Source organism: Carlito syrichta, unplaced genomic scaffold (assembly GCF_000164805.1).
Source record: "Carlito syrichta isolate Samal-C Ts95f unplaced genomic scaffold, Tarsius_syrichta-2.0.1 Scaffold304560, whole genome shotgun sequence".
Taxonomy (NCBI): Eukaryota; Metazoa; Chordata; class Mammalia; order Primates; family Tarsiidae; genus Carlito; species Carlito syrichta.
The window spans coordinates 311,342-328,410 of record NW_007248656.1 but is presented as its reverse complement, the minus strand read 5'-3'; the positions used below and the strand labels follow the sequence as shown (position 1 = coordinate 328,410).

The 17,069-nt window shown below is 43.6% G+C and overlaps 1 protein-coding gene across 2 annotated transcripts in view; it reads right to left on the bottom strand.

The window, feature by feature from the left end:
- INPP5A (inositol polyphosphate-5-phosphatase A) overlaps window positions 1–533 on the bottom strand; it is a 184,798-nt gene extending 184,265 nt beyond the window's left edge. For both annotated transcript variants that reach the window (XM_008060225.1, XM_008060226.2), the window contains exon 1: window positions 498–533. The gene's annotated coding sequence lies outside the window, so the exon portion shown is untranslated. The remainder of the gene's footprint in view (window positions 1–497) is intronic.
- Between the last annotated feature and the right edge of the window lie 16,536 nt (window positions 534–17,069).

Here is a 17,069-nt window from a genome sequence, read left to right as displayed (position 1 = left end):
CTGTGCCTCCTCTGACAACACTAGCCCAAAAGTATCTGGACTGGTCACTTTCTCCCCCCAGTCACCCACTTTGTGCCCAGACTTGCAGCTGCCCCTGGTATGGCCTTGCCACCTGTCTGGGCCCCCATGCGGTCTGCACACAACCACCAGACTACCCAAAAAGCACATCCAGTCTTGCCACAAGCTTTCCACAGCCTCCAGCCACGATGATCTGATACCCAGCCATGGGAAGGAGTGGCCCTGCCCACCAGGAGGGAGCCGGAATGTGAATTGTGGGAAGGCCTGGCCCTGGCTCACCAAGGGATGGGCACATCGACTGACTACGGAACAGAAGTGTGAACCTGTCACAGGCAGCACTGCCAGGAGCAACCTGGTGACAGCACATGCCTGCATTCCCCACAGACAAAACACAACCTTCCTTCACATAGAATCACCAAAATAAAAAGAAGTATTTATCCCTAAGTAATCTAAAAGAGCATGCTCTTAGAAGTTCTTACCTGGTAAAATTCCCGAAGCCAGTTCTTCTGCAGGTTTTCTGGCTGTAAATTAAGAAGAAAAAAGAAAAGACAATCAGACCAATGACATGGCCCCAAAGAGAGCTATAAGAAGCTTCTGTAAAGAAATCCGTGGGATAGCCTCATGGAAGGGAGCTGAGGCACGTGCTCAGAGAACCCACTTTGCATACAGGGAGCTCGATCCTCACAGGGAAACCCCGGTCCACACAGCACCCCTGATCCACAGGGGGGACCCAGCCCCATATGTGGGAACCCATGGGGTGCCGCATTCTACAGGCTGCCCCAAGGACTGTGGGAAATGCAGCCAGGGCAACCCGACCTGACAAAGGGCAGCACACACAGTGCCTGTGTCCCCGCAGGCTGCAGCCCTGCTCTGCCCCACATGGGTGGTGAGGAGGGGGCAGCACTGTGTCTGCTCCAGCTTCCAGATGCCTCCCAGGGAAGAGACAGCACAGAATACAACTCATCCCCACCAAGCGAGACAACGGCACGTTTTCATCCACGTCCCTGCCTGAGCCAAAGTCACCTCATGGGAAACTGGACTGGGCAGTGCTTCCGGAGCATAAGGTGTTCACAGTCACACCACTGGGCATCTCTGTGTGTTTGGGGTGGAAAGAAGAGTGGAAGAATGGGGCTTTTACATGGTCAGTCATAACCGTCAGAATCTCCAGGAAGCACCTGGCAGAACCATCAACAGAAACCCCCACCCCCCCCCCCCCCCCCCACACACATGAATGCTTACAGCATGCACAAGCATGCACACACATGTACATGTGCAGGGAAACCCCAGGCCTGTCTTAGAGGCCTAGGCCCCAGGACACTCCCAGAGAGGATCAGAAGATCAAGTCAGTCAAGTTCCAGGCCACCAGCTCACTCCTGGCTCTGTGCCAGTTCTAGCTGAGGGAGCCACAGCCTAATTAAACCAAGAGTGGAGAAGCTGCCTGAGATGAAGCGCTGAGCACACACCTTCAGCCTGATGTGCACATAAGTCGTGCACATGAGTCATGCATGTTCGGGAAGTGCCTAGTTAAAACAAGACCCACCATGGGGGCAGGAAGCCAGTGTCTAATGGGTGTAGCTCCAACTGTGCAAGATGACAAAGGATCTGTTGAACAGCAATGTGGATGTATTTAGTACTCCTGAACTATACACTTAAAAATGGCCAAGACTAGTCGGGCTCAGTGGCTCAGCCTGTAATCCTGCGCTTTGGGAGGCTGAGGTGAGTGGACTGCCTGAGCCTGTGGGTTCGAGACCCGCCTGGGCAACTTGGCGAGACCTCATCTCTACAATAAATAAATAAAAATCAGCCGGGCATGGTACCATGAGCCTGTAATTCCGCTTATTCAGAAGGCTGAGGCGGAAGGATCGCTGGAGCCAAGTGGGTCGAGGCTGCAGGGGCTGGGAGCGGCCACTGCATTCCAGTCTGGGTGACAGAGTGAGACTCCAACCCAAAAAAAAAAAAAAAAATTGGCGAAGATGGTCAAGTGTTAATGTTGTGGCTTTTTACCACAATAAGCAAGTCCCAGTCCTGGCCTCAGCCCCTGACCCAAGCAGAGCTCTGAGTGCCCATAGTGATGGGACAGAGCAAAGGAGTCCAGGCTAACCAGTCACAGCTGGGCCAGGACTCAACACCCACAACAGGAAGCACAACAGCACTGCAAGGCTGATCATGCACCAGGCGCGTTCTTCCTTCCACCAGCTGAAGGTTCTGAGCATCCTGGAAAGCAGGAAGACTGAACTTTAGATAAATTAACAAAGTAAATAAAAACTTGGCCATGGAACAACAGTCTTACAGACCACAGAAGAGAACCCTGGTATCTACCTGCCTCTCACACAGAGGCAATATGTCCAATGCAAGAGGGTGCACACCCACCTCCCTTCTTCATCCTACAGAGACATCACAGAGACAAATCCTGAAACAGAATGGCCAACACACACAGGAAAGATGCTTGTGTGCCCCCACTAGGACAGCCAAAATCAAAAAGAAAGCTGGCAATGGGTGGAGAAACGGGAACCCTCCAACACTGCCGGTAGGAATGCAAAACAGTATGGCTACGGGAAGTGTGGCAGTTCCTTCAAATGCCAAACCTGGGGTTACCTCTGACCCAGCAATTGCACTGGAAACACACATCCACCCAGAAGCTTGAACACAAATGAAAAGCAGCAGCACTATCCACAACAGTCAAAAGGTGGAAAGGGCCCAAATGCCCACCAACTGAGGAAGGGATAAACACACGCAGCATATCCATACAGTAGTGGGATATTTTTTGGCAGGTCTGCCCTCAGGCCTCACTGTCCCCCACTCCCTCTCCCACCAAGCCCAAGACAGAAACCCATGTCCACACCCACCACCCCGTGGCAGGGAATGGAGCAAGGACCTCAGGGATCCACCATCAGTTTACCTCCAGCACCCAGATAATCAAGCAACGCTGACTTCAATCGCTGAACAAGGGTTGCAGGTGCCCATCAGTAAGGAGGCAAGTCAAGGGGAGAAGCAGACCCCGCCCAGCCCCCACCTGCCCTGGAGCGCCTGTGAAAGCCAAGAGAGCAGACACCGACTGGGGAGGATGCACACGGCAGCCCAGCACACCGTGACCTCTCAGGGAGAGCTCAGCACCCGGCAGCTTCTCTAGAGGGCCGCTCCCCGCCACTTCTCTGAGTCCCAGTCCCTAGAGCTTGTGCACAACCAGGGGTTTTCAACTGCAAGTGCTTCTTCTCAGCAGCAGCCGAATCCTTACTCCAAAAGTGCTTCTGCCATCGAAAGCAGGACTTGTTCTGTGAAACAAACTGTGGCAGCTTCGGGCCCTTTACCCATGTTCTTGATCCAGCCACAGGCAAGGCACAATGGCATCCCCCCAGGTCCTGCCCAACCTGAGAGCTGCCACCCAGGTGAGCTCTGCAAGAGGGGCCAAGGTGAAGGGCAAAATGTGCACACTTCACCTTTCTAAAATCTGAGGGGCAGCTGCCCTCAGAGAAACTATTGTCTCCATAGTGGGTGCTGACTCCAGGCACCTTCAAACCAGCCTCCCCAAGTCCCTGGGCCCACAGCCCAGCACCAACCCTGCGGCCTCTTGCATCCACAGCTGCTGGGGCCGGGAGGCCCTGGATTCAGAACTAGAGAAAGGAGCCCTGCAATGTGCAGTGAGGGGCCCTCGTGGGGCCAGCCTGTGCTCAGGTCCTGACAGGGCACTGAGTCCGCCACGTGCTTATCTATCCCCTTTTGATGAGGTGCACATAAACCGTGCTCAACAGGACTCTGAGGAGCGACTCCACGCTCAGAAGCAGAGCTCCAGTCTGGTCTTCTATGACACACACCTTGGCACACACACACACGTATGCTCACACACATGCTCACACACTACCGACACCCCCTCCAGCCTTCCGCCTTGCCACAGCAGAGAGGAAAGACCCACCCGCAGCAGTACCCTGGTTACGCCCACACCCTGCCCACCCATGTCCATGGGCCTCCTCATGGGACCTGCGCACCCGCCCTGGGAAGAGGGGAGGCAGGTAACCATCTCTGCCACCGCCAAGCACCCACAGCCTACACTGACAGCTTCCCTTGGCTAGGCTTGTGCCAGGAAGTCCCTGCTCGAGGGTTCTCAGCTCCATGTCCAGCTCAAGTTGTATGTGTCATCACAGCTCCATGCCCCCACCTGTGAAATGGGTAGATCAGAGTTGACTCTGCTGGGGGCCCTGCAGATGGCCAGTCCCATCGCTCCACCAATGTCCCTCAGGGCAGGCACTCCTGGGTGCTCCAATGGCAAACCCTGCCAAGGAGACGCTCTGAACGCCACCAGAGACACAAAATGGAAACTCTGTTCGCCACATGGAAGTGGCTTCAGGGCTGTCAGTTCCTCTAGCTCAATTCTGGCATCACCCGCTTCATTTACATCATTAATATGAGTTTTATTCCACTCTAGTTGTGGATCCACTGAAATTATAAACCCAGATAGACCTAATAAAGCCCTTTAAACGAAGACATAGCCATATTGTCTTACAGAGAAGCCACTTGAAGGCCGTGAAATACTTAGAGCAAAATTCTAAATAAATGATTGAAGGACCAGCCAAAAATACTCCAAGGAAGCAAGAGAAGAAATATATTGAAAAAGGATGAAGTTCTCAAGAGAAAGGCCTTAAGCTCTTCTATATCCACTTGTCAGGGTCACTATGACCGCCATGGTGACCTCATGTGGCCCGACCCAGGGGCCATGTCCTGGTTGGCATGTCAGCGACGTGCTGGCAGCGTCTGCCTGGCTGGCCTGGCTCTGAAAGCTGCCCACCTTGCCAGCCTCCCTCTTGGCTCTCCCTGCTGCTGTGTCTCGCTCCCCTGACATCCTCGGCCACGTCCACAGACCTTTCCCCTTCCCTCTCCAGGACATCCCACACCACTGACTTTCCAGGTGGAGCCTCTAGCGGGGACAGCACCACGACCCCCAGCCCAGACACTAACCAGATATCTGAGGGCCCGACGCAGGTGCCCTCCCCTCCTAGAAGCCCTCCCCCTTCCCTCCCTCCCTCAGACCCTCCCTCACATGGTTACACACTCGCTCACACACTCCTGCCCCACAGCTCCTCCTTTCTCTGCCCGTGGCAACACCGTTCTTCCATCTGCGGAGGCTGAAGCATGTTAACCTCTCTATCCCATCCCACATGCAACCCAGCATGCCATCTGTAGCCTCTGCCATCAAAGCACATACAGACCCACCACACCGCACTCCACACCCTCCCCCTTCCCCATCAGCCCCCTCATTTCTTCCTGCTAATGAATCTACCTGCTCTATGCTTGCCCCCTTCCAGTCCACTTTCCACACTGCAGCCAAGGCGATCCTCAGAAAACATAAACAGATCAAGTCTCCGGGCCCTCCTACATCTTTCCTGGCAAAGGGCAAAAGCCTTCCAGATCTGCGCGGTTGCCCGGGGCCTCCCCTCCCACCTGCTTGGCTCTGAAACACAGAACTTCCATCTCTGGTCTCAGGGCTGCTGCATATTCTCTTTTCAGATTCTCAATGGACTCCACACCTTCAGTACTCTCAGGTCAAATACCACCTCCTTCATCAATTCAGTTTTCTCTGGGTCACTGAGCCCCCCAGCCTCATACAGGTGATCGCTAATCCAAGCCTTTTTCTATTCTGAGCAGTTAAGCTGCATCACATTCCTTCCTTGTCTTCCCTCAGGAACTATAACCAGGAATAGGATATTTCATCACCCAGCCCCACGTACTATGTACAATGTTTAAGTAGGGTAGCTTTAAGAGTTGATATGACAAGGGTTGATATGTTCAACCCCTATAGAGTTCCAGGACAAAGGTGCCAAAAGAAAGATTAAGACGTCTCTATCCCAAGAAACCAAACAGAATAATAAAAAGGGAGAAGAGGAAGACAGGGATTCTCCAGCAACAAAATGGAGAAAGAAGTCCAAATTCATGTCTGCCCCCCACCCTTGAAAAATGGCAGTCAAGGGGCAGAAAAGAAAATGCTTCTTGGGCAAGAATCAGGGAGATGACCCTGACAGTACAGGGCAGAAGCGAAGAAACAGCAAGAACCCGGTGTCCCTGACAATGGGACTCAAAAACTGAGACCAAAAATATATCTAGAAACAAACACTAGAACTAAAGGATCCCTGAAAGGGAAGGAAAACTGACCAAGCCTGGAAAAGGAATAGTATTCCTAAAATAAAATAAAATAACATAACATAAAATAAAATAAAATAAAATAAAAAGAATTCCATAGGACCAGGCAGAACTCAAGTTATAGAGCAGAGCTCAGAACTCCAAAACAGAAAGCCCACAATGACCCACATGTGCTCACGCCAATACAAAACTAAGGGCTAGGGATGGAGGGGCATAAAGATGTAACAGAGTATAACTGTTATAAACCTGACAAAATGGAAATAATAAAATCTCTATACTCAGGAGGTAGGGCTAGGGAGATGAGAGGCAGCACAGGACGGTAATAACTTTCAAAACAGAGTGTTCATAAACATGGTCTAAAATTAAAATGTATTTTTAAATTCTAAATTCTTCAAGTTTTACAAAGTTTTCTTATCCTTAGAAGAGTTTTAGTGATATCATATCTCTTACACTAATAAACATTTATCTCAAATTCAGAAGTTCCTTCAGTTTAAGTTCAGTATCTTTTTCTCTTGACAATTCAAGCAGGATTAAACTTAACTGCTGGAGATGAAGATGGCAGACACTGGTAAAGCAACACACCCTCCTCTCTGGAGCTCTGCGGACCGCCAGCGGGCAGTCATCCCATAAGGGCAGGGATTCTTTTTGGGGAGGTGGGACATGGAGTGATCTTACTTTTCTGTAATGCTTATTCTTAAGAGAAAGGAAAAAGAGGCCTTTATAAAAGAATTACATTTTAGTAGGAAGCATGAAAAATTAAGATTGGTTTGTTAGCATGTTTGTTATCCACTCCCTAACAGAATATCACATCAGAGAAACCAAAGATGCCAGAGGAGGCTATTAGACAGCCATCCCCAGAAGGTCCAACTCTCCTCATCTGTAACTACAGAAGGTAGAGACGTTGGCAGGAGATGAGGCATTTCACATTGGTGAGGGGAAAAAAGCATTAATCAACAAGAAATACTAGGACAGCTAATTAAATATTTAATTTTAAAATGCTACATTAGATGCTTTCTTTATTCCACAAACAAAATAAACTCTAAATAGGTTCTGGAGATAAATATAAAACTTGAAACTATAAAGGAATCAGGAAATAATATAAGCAAATAGCTGTTCTTATAATAGAAAAAGGGTCTTTCTCGATATAAAAACAAAGACAGAAACCCTAAGGGATAAAACGCCTGTAGATTTTAACAATCAAAATCCAAAGCACCCACAGCAAATATCACACTCAATAGTGAAAGACCAAAAGCTTTTCATCTAAGCTCAGGAACAAGACATGGAAGTTCATGCTCTTATCACTCCATTCAACATAGTATTGGAAGTCTAGCCAGAGCAACTAGGCAAGAAAAATAAATAAAAAGGCATTCAAACTGGAAAGGAAGAAGTAAAAGTATCTCTGCTCACAGACATCAGCTTATATCTATAAACTCCCAAAAATTCCACACACAAAAGAACTGTTAGAACTCATAATCAAATTCAGCAAAGTGGCAGATATAAAATCAACATGCAAAAATCAGTGGCTATACACTAATAATGAACAACCTAAAAGAAAATTTTTTAAAATCCCACTTATGATAGCATCAAAAAGAATAAAATACTTAGAAATTTAACAAAGGGGGCAAAAGACTTGTACACTAAAAGCTACAAAATATTGCCAAAAGAAATTACTAAGACAACAATGAATAGAAAGTCATTTGTGTTCACAAACTGGAAAAGTTAATATTGTTAAGATGCCAATACTACCCAAAGAGATCTATAAATTCAACCAATTCAATTTGTACCAAAAAAAACTACATGCTAAAATTCATGTAGAATCTCAAGGGTCCTGGAATAACCAAAAATAATCTTGAAAAAGAAGAGTAAATTCGAGGTCTCAAACTTCCTGATTCAAACTTACTACACACCTACAGTCAGTAGCACAAGACAGACATACAGACAAATGGAAGAACATAGACAACTCCAAAGTTTACCCTGTATATACAGCCAAATGATTTTTGATAAGAGTACCAAGATCATTCAATAAAGAAAGAAGAGTCTGTTCAACAAGTGGTGCTGGAAAAACTGAACATCCTCATGCAAAAGAACGAAGCCGGTTCCTTACTTTATACCCTATATAGAAATTAGATCAAAAAGGATCAAAGGTTGAAAACTATAAAAAACTCTTAGGAGAAGACATAGGGGAAAAGCTTCATAATAGTGAATTTGGCAATGATCCTTGAATATGACACCAAAAGCACAGGCAACAAAAGAAAAAACAGATAAATTAGACTACATCAAAATTTAAAATGTGTGTATCAAAAGACACTATCAACAGAGTAAAAGGCAATCCACTGAATGGAAGGAAATATTTGCAAATCATGTGTCTGATAAGTGGTTAATATTCAGAATATATTTTTAAATATCCTACAACTCAACAACAAAAAAACACACAACCCAATTTTTAAAATGGGCAAAGGACTTGAATAGACATTTTTCCAAAGAAGACATACAAATGGCCAATAAGCCCATGAAAAGATGCTCAACATCACTAATCATGAAGAAAATGTACATTAAATCCATCATGAAACACCACTTTATACCCATTAGAATGACTATGGTACAAAATTAAAAATTAAATTTGAAAAAACATTTTTAAAAAGTGCTGGCAAAGGTGTAGAGAAATTGGACCCTTGTGTACTGTTGGTGGGAATGTAAAATGGTACAGGAAAATGGTAGGGCAATCCTTTAAAAAATTAAAAATATATTTATTATATGGTCAAGCAATTCCACTTCTGAGTATATTCCCAAAAGAACTGAAAGCAGAGACTTAAACAGATACCTGCACAATCATGTTCATAGCTTTAGTCACAATTACACAAAAGGTAGAAGAAACCCAAATGTCCATCTATGGATAAATGGATAAAATGTGGTATATCCTTATAACTCAGCCTTAAAATGCTACAACCTTGGGGACATTAAGCCAAATGAAATAAGCATATCACAAAGACAAATACTGTAGGATTTTACTTATATGAGGTCTCTCAAGTGGTCAAAACGCACAGAGACAGAAAATAGAATGGGGTAGCCAGAGGCTGGAGAAGGAAGAATAGGGAGTTCGTGTTTAATGGGGACAGAGCTTCAGTTTTACAAGATGAAGAGAATTCTGGAGATGAACAGTGGTGACGGTTGCACAACAATATGAGGGTGCTTCATACCACTCAACTGCACACTTAAAATGGTTAAGATAACAAATTTTATGCTATGTGTGTATATATATATATAACCACACTTTTTAAAAAAGCAGGATGATTTCAACTAGCCGGCAGCGCCACTGGATTAGCACAGCACTGTGCTGGGGCTCTGCACATCTGTGGAAGTGTTTTATATACATTACTGCATTTTACTCATTTTATTGAGAATGAGGGAGCTAGGCGCTCATAGCTGTAATTCCAGTACTCTGGAAGGTCAAGGCAGGAGGATTGCTGAGCCCAGGAGTTCAAGATCAGCCTTGGCTACATAATGAGACCTTGTCGCTACAAAAACTTAAAAAATTAGCCAGGTGTGGTGGCACACACCTATTGTCCCAGCTACTTAGGAGGCTGAGGTAGGAGGATCACTTGATCCCAGGAGGTCAAGGCAATGGCGAGCTATGATTGTGCCACTGCATTCCAGCCTGGGTGACAGAGTGAGACCCTGTCTCCAAATGAAAATGAAAGCTTTGCATCCAGCAGTAACAAAGGGAGGTCCCATAAGCTCAACCCAATTGAGCCAGACAGAAAATCTTGAGCCTGCCCAAAAAAGTTCAGGGTCACTGCACATACTGGAACCCTAATACACATACCGAAAGGATAAAATGATGAAAATAAACAGAAGAATTAGGGAACGCTGTATATTGAGTAATCAGAGATGTTAACAGAATTGTTAAAAATACTGCATATAAAAATATCCCCATCCAACATATGTACAACCCTATTGTTTAACTTTCCTAATGCATTCCTGAAGATGTGTGGGAAAACATAATTTTTTAAAATTCACAACTGAAATGATAATCTGGTATCCTAATATTTACCTCGCATTTTATCCCACTGAATGTAATCACTTTCACAATAAACCACGATATATTCAATGAGGTAAATCCGGATACAGAAACTCCCTACCACTTGAAAAGATGGAGCAGATGGCCTTCAGTCCCTGCGGTGGGCACACCCTAACACCACATCCGACACCCCTAACACATCTCCCAAAACTTGCTGAGAGAAAAGGGAGGCTAGCAGCAGGAGAAAAAACAAAAAGCACAAAAAGTTTTGTTATATATGGTTTCAAATTTCGAGAAAATAAACTGCTAAACATCAAAACACAAGCAAGTGTGTATGTGCTCACATATGCATGCACACAAACTTTATACACATGCATGCACACAGGTATGTGTGTACACATACACGAACACATATGTATGTACATACATGCACGCAAACACATACATGCACGTGTGCCTGCATGCACAAACGTGTAGACAACACATCCACATATACACACATACATTTGGGTACACTCTTCTGCCCAGATCAAAGACAAAAATGAATTTTTTAAATGTACATAAGCTTTTACAAAACTAGACCCTGCCTGCCATAACACCCTTTAGTTGAGGGCTATTCATCCTGCTCAAACTGGCCTTTGCTGGACCATGCTACCACAGCAAGTCCACGTCCCCACCAGGTGAGGAGCAAAAACGAGAGACTGGGCTCTCTTCCAAAAGCGGCTGTAGGCAAGGCCTCCTCAGAGCCACAGTCCATGTTTGGTTAATGCAGTTATTTTTAAAGTCACTAAAGTAAGAATAAAAGATAAACACATGAACTAGAGCTTAAAGAAATACTCCCAATTCAGCCCACAGGCTGAACCCAGTTCTGCATATCAGAGAAGCGCATGCCTTCTTTTTCTCTCAAACAGCCCAAAAGTCTCATGGTCTAACAGAATAATACAAAAGTTACAAAAATGCAGCTAGGAAAATATTAAAAATACTCATTCCTTTCAAATGTGGAATTCTATTTCTGGGAGTCAATCTTAAAAACCGTAATTCTAAATAGCAAAAATGTTCTGTACATAACAAAGTTTATAAAAGAATTACAGTTAGAATACTCCAGAAAAGTCTTATGGAAGGCTCATCAGTAAAGTTATACAGTAAGTCCACTGAAGGAAAGCACCAAAAATGAATTTATGGGATAATTTAAAAGAGTGGGATACAGACAGGGTGATGATGACAAAACATTGCCAATGCCTGTAAGGCCACTGAACTGCACACTCATGATGGGTAAAATGACAAATAATATGTTAGGCGTATTTACCAAAATAAAGATGTATGATGAGTACACATGGAAGAACATAGAAGTTTACGCCTCAAAAGAAATGGCCAGAACACAAAGTAAATCCCGCCCCATCCTGGCCCCTAACAGCCACAGCAGCCAGCATAACTGTCTGCACACGAGAGCCTGTGGAAGCTGCTCCCCACTGGCCCCCCTTTCCTTCCTGTGGACATCACTAAGAAGGGCTGACCCTCTGAGGGTCCACGAGGATCCCAGGGAAGAGCCTGGAAGCCACCAGGCAGAGCGCCAGCACATCACAGGGCTCCTGTGCCGAGCTGCTTTGAACCCCCTCAACAGCATTCTCCATGGGAAGGGAAAAAAAGACAGAAGAAAACTGAAATTTTAGAGTGGTTGTATCTCAGACAGTGGTATTTATGCTTTTCTTCTTTTTCTCTATTTTTAATATGCCTATAATTAGTATGCATTATCATATTTTTTAACTCTTAATTTTAAAGGCTTGAGGAAGAAGAAAACAACAAAGGCATTCAGAATACATTGGCCAGCATTTTAAATAACTACTCCTCACCACAGGCAACAACAGGCAAACGACAGACAGGCAGAAATATTTGTGGCTGGCACAAAAGTATCAGGCTAACTTCCTTACTATATGAACAGCTGCTATGAATAAGCCAGAAAGGAGCAACAATGCAAACACACACACCACACACATGCACAGATGCGCACACACAGCACCATGCCCCCACAGACACCACATTCAGGCATGCACACAACACACACACACATGAGCACACACACATCACACACTCCACACACATAGGGATACACACACCACCGCACACACACACCATACACACACACACAGGCATGCATAAACACTTGCTCAAAAGTCACCTATGACTCTTACTATAGGACTGGCCGGTGTAGATGACAGAATGTTTCTACTGAAACAGGAAGTCTCTTTGGCTCTAGATCAGCACTGCCCAAGAGAACTTTCTGCAGTGATGGACATGTTCTATCTAGACTGGCACTAACCAAATTTGTACTTAAAATATGGCTAATGTGACTAAATAACTGAAATTTTTAATTGATGTAATTTAAATTAGTTTAAATTTAATCAGTCACATGCAATTAGCAGCAAATTATCCGATAGCACAGCTCTAGATTAAAAACAAGGAGATTTCTAAGCTCCTATTATGTAACAAATATAATATTGACATATACACAAAATAAAGGCAGTACACACTAAAAAGCGAAAATTCAATCTTATTTACACACCCAAAATATCCAGCAGCACATTAAAAAGTTTACATATCATAATTAAGTGGACTGTTTATACCATACATGGATGGTTCAATATTAAGAATACTACTAATACAACTGACCATACCAGCAAACCTAGAAAAAATCAAATTATTATCAAATGGTTATCTTTATAGCTCACTGCAAAGTTAAAGACTTCCAGTCTCAGCGACAATATGCAAAAGAGCTTTGAAATTTTCCAAAATTAATGAAAGACATCAAACCACAGATTCATAAGCTCAGAGAATACTAGGCAGGATAAAGACCAAAAAAAATCTATACTTAGGCATATATTCCAACTGCAGAAAATCACAGACCAAGAGAAAATCTTGAAAGAAGCCAAGAAAAAAAAATACACTTTAGCTATAGAGAAACAAGGACAAGAATTATAGCAAAGTCTCAGTAGAAATCATGCCAGCAAGAAAAGAGTGGAGTTCAATATTTCAAGTGATAAAAGAAGAAAAATCCCACCAACCTACAGTTATGCAAAATTATCCTTCCAAAGTGAGTGATGCAAAACCAACCTTCCAAGGTGAAAGAGAAATAAAGAGGTTCTCAGAGAAATAAGTAGACCTGAACTGCAAGGAATGTTTAAAAAGTTCTTCAGGGAGAAGAAATACAAATCAAGATTCTGGATTTATATAAGGTAAGGAAGAGTAATGGAGAAAGAATAAATGAGGGTTATTTTATAAAAGTTTACTGAAAAGTTCTTCTATTAAAGTCAACAACCATTGTGAAAAAATTGTACTGAACCAGGAACTGCCAGCTACTTCCCACAGTAAGCAGAGTCCTAGCAGACCTGTAGGGCTCTCCATGCCCTGGTATTTACACCCAAGTGTGGGTGGAACCTACAAAAAGAAGAAAATGGCACTCCCATGACTAGGACTTGCCATAAGGCAAAGGTGAAAGGACTGTGCCAATGTAATTAAACTCCATCATCAGCTGACCTTCAGTTAATGAAAAGGGATATAATCCTGGGTAGGTCTGACCTTATCAGATAAGCCATTTCAAAGTGAGTGGAAAGGTCAGAGGCTGGAAGCTGAGGGCTGTCTCTTTGGCTGACCCTGAAGCAATGAGTAGCCATGAGTCCCACAACCTCAAGTTAATGATACCTGCCAACAACCCGAGACAGCCTAGTCAGACCTCCAGATGAGAACACAACCCTGCTAACAACCTGTCTGCAACTTTGTGAGACTCTGAGAAGAGGATCTAACTGGTTACCCTACAGAAACATGAGACAATAAATTGGTACTTGCTTTAAACTATTACTATTAAGTTTGTGGTTCTTTGGTATACAGCATAGAAAAGTAATACATGTGCTTAATCTTATAAATATATGGGTGTGTTTAATAAAATAAAATAAATATTATCTTAAAACATTGTTATCAGATTTTGTTTTGGTGTAACATCTATGGTCAGGATCTAATTTTAAACTTTACCCTAATAGTTAATGAACTATCTTACAATGGGTTGTGAAATTGTATGAGTCATCTTTGTTCCTAAGGCTACTATGTAGTCAGTCTGTCTATCTGCCCCTCCTTCTCTGAAATAGTTAGCCTTATCAAATATTTACTTCATGTATGTTTTCAAACAAAGAACTCAACATTTCCTTCATCTGTTTTTTTCTGATTTTTTTTGTTTTTATCCAATAATTCTTGGGATTATATTTATTCTTCCTACATTCCTTCAGTTTATGCCACAGTTCTACATTCTAGTTTAAGTGAAATGCTGTGTCTGTTTATTTTTATTACTTCTTCTTAAATAGCAACAACTTTGAGTGCTGTATAACATATGTATTAGAAACACTACACACCACACACATTGATGCCTCATCCTAGAGCCAGTCCCTTCCTCACAGGCAAAGCCTAGCCATTCCCACTGACATTAGGAAACAGGAGATAGATGCCTGTGGTTTCCAGTACTACTGACACTTATATCCAAGAGAGAAGGAAGTGAGATCAGCAAGAGAAAACACCTGAAGACACAACTGGAAAGGAAGAATTACGCTGCCTAGATCAGCAGTTGATGTGACAGTATATCTGGAAGACTTAAAGAATCAATAATAAATCTAAAACAAACAAGAAAAGGAAAAGTAGGAGGTTTTAAAATTAGCATGCAAAAGTCAAAAGCCATCACAGATACAAACAATAACCAGTCAGAAATATGTTGGAAAAGAAAACCTCATTTACAATGGTAATATAGAAAAAGATAAAGTTAGAAATAAACCTTTAAAAACACTAAAACTTTATAAGAGAAAAACCATAAGAAATTCCTGAAAGAGACAAAAAATAGCCCTGAGTCAACAGAAAGGTCTCTCTTCTTCTTCTCAGACAGGATGGCTCAGAACCACAAAGCTATCAGTCCTCTCCAAGTTACTACATAGATATATATACACTGTCCCAGTACAACTGCCAACAAATGACCCACCCCCAGTCAACCCAAACTAGACTGGTGATTCTAAAGTTCATATGGAAAAATAAACTATGACTCAGAATTTCAACACAATTTTTAAAAAGAGTAAGCTTAACTACAATTTAAAAAAACCTTTCTCACAGTAAAAAAAAAAAAGGCAAAATTAAAAGACAAACATCAAACTGAGTGAAAATATTTGCAATATACAGAGGAAAAAACTGTATTAAAATTGTAATATTCAATAAATACCGATAACAAAAGATGAATACAAATCACATTTGACTTCTGCAATTACAAGAGGTGCTCAAAGTGGTACAGGCAGCATCCAGACATCTCTGATTATAGTTGACTAAAAGTAACACATATAAAATGTCTCTTAAAATGTGTACACATTTTTGGCATCCTGGTATATCATATATGAATAGTTAGTATTCCTAAAATTAGAACTTTTAAAAGACAAGAAAAAAATATAAAATGTCTGATAGAAAAATGGGCATGAAACTTAGAGTAGTCACAGAAAAAAGACCCCTGAATGATCTCATATATGTGACAAAATGCTCCCCTTCCATCAAGCTAAACCAAGTCTCCACAGCTGGTGGCACGAGAAACATCCAAGCTCACACTGGTAATGTTCTTGCCCAAAATCTCTAACTGGGAGCTAATCATGACCCAACTATCAGAATGATTCACATGGTGGGAAGTGAGCTACAAGACCAGTGGTCTAGACCGGGGTCCCCAACTCCCAGGTCATGGACCAGCACCAGTATGTGGCCTGTCAGGAACTGGGCAACACAGCAGAAGGTGAGCAGCCAGCAAGTAAGCAAAGCTTATAGCCGCTCCCCATCACTCACATTACTGCCTGAGCTCTGCCTCCTTTCAGATCACTGGCAGCATTAGATTCTTGTGGGAGCGTGAACCCTATTGTGAATTGTGCATGTGAGGGATTTAGGTTGTAGGCTCCTTAGGAGAATCTAATGCCTGATGATCTGAGGTGGAGCTGAGGCGGTGATGCTAGCTCTGGGGAGCGGCTGCAGACACAGATTAGCATGAGCAGTGAGGTTTGACTGCACAGAAACCATCATAATCAATCGCTTGCAGACTATACCAAAACCTTGTCAGTGAGTGGCAAGTGAGTTGATTGACTTAAACTGTACAGCTACATCTGGTGGCAGCCTTTAAATCAGAATCCGACACTTATTTTAGTCCACACATGACCTACTCGTTATTTTATTGATCACTTCTGTCCATGCCTCTTTTCTTAAATGGTGAGTTGTATAATTATTCCATTATATATTACAATGTAATAATAATAAAGTACATATGTCATGTGCTTGAATCATCCCAAAACCCATCCCTGCCACCCCTGCCTCTTGTCTATGGAAAAACTGTCTAGACTCTTCAGGATGTCAATGCCAGATAGACCAAATCAGGGGGGACATTAATTTAAAGACTAAAGAGTTATGACCTCCAAATATAACATATGACCCCATGTGCCTCCTAGAAGAACGGAAGAATAAATGCTGTTGATGACATTCTGGGGTGGGGTGAATCTAGATGACATGTTCCCAGGATCAATAACTCCAGAGTGAAACCCGCACAGTGGTCAGGCAGAAAATACCCAGGCTCTGCAGGCCTGCTGACATCTTTACAAGTGTCTCGATGTCTGGAACTTACCTTCAAGCAGGGTCCCTTCCACACTTCAGCAGCCTGGGGATGGGCCTGTGTGGTGGACTCGGCAGCCAGTGTGCCTTCCCAGACTTCCGCCCTCACAGGCTGAGCGGGACAGCAGCCAAGCTCTCAGCCATCGCTGAATGGCTTCTCCACCCACCTCTCTCTCCAGGTTCCAGAAATCGCTCCCTCCCTGACCCCCTGGAGGCACACCAGAGCTCAAGGAGTACCTGTCCTCTG